Below are 2,500 nucleotides of genomic sequence, written 5' to 3'. Positions count from 1 at the left end.
CTGCTTCCTACATTATATATCAATATATATCAATACAGTCTGCAAGGGATACAGTCCGTAAGCACACATGATTGTGCGTGCTGCTGGTCCACTAATAATACTAACCTTTAACACTTAATTTTACTCATTTTCATTAATTACTAATTTCTATGTAACTGTTTTTATATTGTTTTACTTTCTTTTTTATTCAAGAAAATGTTTTTAATTTAGTTATCTTATTTTATTATTTTAAAAAAAAAAGTACCTTATCTTCACCATACCTGGTTGTCTAAATTAGGCATAATAATGTGTTAATTCCACGACTGCATATATCGGTTGATATCGGTATCGGTTGATATCGGTATCGGTAATTAAAGAGTTGGACAATATCGGAATATCGGAAAAAGCCATTATCGGACATCCCTAGTTTGTATAATTCAATACTTACGGTAATTAGAAAACATCACTGCACATCATAATGGCAGCTCCAGTTTCCATCTTAAAGATCTAAAAAAAATATATATCAGATTTTTAGGAACACTAATACCAAACCTCACAATAATGTCTGATTGAATGCTAAAAAGGTTATGACAGACCGCCCTTAAAAAACGGAATGGAATTTTGAATTTTTTTTACTGATTGACACACCCAGAATGTACATGAAAATAAAGAATGTGGGATTTACAATATTAACTATGAAGGACAAAAGACTGAATATTGACAACTAGGGATGTCCGATAATATCGGCCTGCCGATATTATCGGCTGATATATGCGTTAAAATGTAATATCGGAAATTATCGGTATCGTTTTTTTTATTATCGGTATCGTATTTTTTTTTATTTTATTTTTTATTTTTTATTAAATCAACATAAAAAACACAAGATACACTTACAATTAGTGCACCAACCCAAAAAACCTCCCTCCCCCATTTACACTCATTCACACAAAAGGGTTGTTTCTTTCTGTTATTAATATTCTGCTTCCTACATTATATATCAATATATATCAATACAGTCTGCAAGGAATACAGTCCGTAAGCACACATGATTGTGCGTGCTGCTGCTCCACTAATAGTACTAACCTTTAACACTTCATTTTACAAATTTTCATTCATTACTAGTTTCTATGTAACTGTTTTTATATTGTTGTACTTTCTTTTTTATTCAAGAAAATGTTTTTAATTTAGTTATTTTATTTTATTATTTTTAAAAAAAAGTACCTTATCTTCACCATACATGGTTGTCCAAATTAGGCATAATAACGTGTTAATTCCACGACTGCATATATCGGTTGATATCGGTATCGGTTGATATCGGTATCGGTAATTAAAGAGTTGGACAATATCGGAATATCGGATATCGGCAAAAAGCCATTATCGGACATCCCTATTGACAACATATGAACGTCACACCCCCTCTCCATCCACATATTTTACATTTAAGCGAAATGCAACAAACACAGCAAAATATTAATGCGAAGGGTAAAAATCAATCTTAAATATCGAAAAAAAAATTGGGGGTAATGTCCTGCGGGCCAGATTGAAAAGCTTAACGGGCCGCATGTGGCCCCCGGGCCTTAATTTGCCCAGATCTGCTTTAATCTGCCTCTACCGCCACAAGGGGGGGGGGGGGGGGGGGGGATGGGCCAGCACGCCATCACGCTCTCGAGAGGGGAGACAAATTGTAACGTGGCTTGACATGTCCCCCCGGGGGCTCATTTTAATGCCCGGCGGCCATTATGGGATGTACATTTAAATGATTTTACGACACAAGCTGGCGATATGATGAGCCGGCCAGTTAAAGGTTTGCGGCCGGGGTCGCGGCCTCCTGCGCCCGCCACCGCCCGTTTGGATGGTTCCCCGGAGGTTGTAAAGTGAATTATTAATGGACTGCGCTGGCAGCGGAACGACTCATTGGGTCCCTGCGATGAGCCAACTGGCTCTTAATTGAATTTAGTAGGAAATGGTCAAAGAGAAGAGGAGCATTTGAGCCGGACTTAAAACGGGCAGTAACACACTCCATAAACATGGCCGACATTTGCACTGGGGACCATAAACATGTTACACAATCTATAAAATCCTTGTGAGAACCAGCGTCCTCTGCTGTGGATACATTACAAATAATATTTTCCAGTACACGTTTCCCATCAATCGACATAAAAAAATTTGATTTATTTTATTTTTTTCAAATAGTATTTTATATTTTACATTTTATTTAAACATTTTGTTTGTTTTACTTTTATTTAAATATTTTTTTGTACAATTTTCCAATCAATGGACATAAAAAAAAGGCTTGGTTTCTTTTGTTCAATAGTTTATATTATTATTTGTATTTAAAAAATGGTTTGTTTTAATTGTATTTAAATGATATTTACTAAGGATGTCCGATAATATCGGCCGATAAATGCGTTAAAATGTAATATCGGAAATTATCGGTATCGGGTTTTTTTGGTGTTTTTTTTTATTAAATCAACATAAAAAACACAAGATACACTTACAATTAGTGCACCAACCCAAAAAA

This window comes from Entelurus aequoreus, linkage group LG10 (genome assembly GCF_033978785.1).
Source record: "Entelurus aequoreus isolate RoL-2023_Sb linkage group LG10, RoL_Eaeq_v1.1, whole genome shotgun sequence".
Taxonomy (NCBI): Eukaryota; Metazoa; Chordata; class Actinopteri; order Syngnathiformes; family Syngnathidae; genus Entelurus; species Entelurus aequoreus.
The sequence above is the reverse complement of the archived record's forward strand: the minus strand, read 5'-3'. Positions refer to the sequence as shown.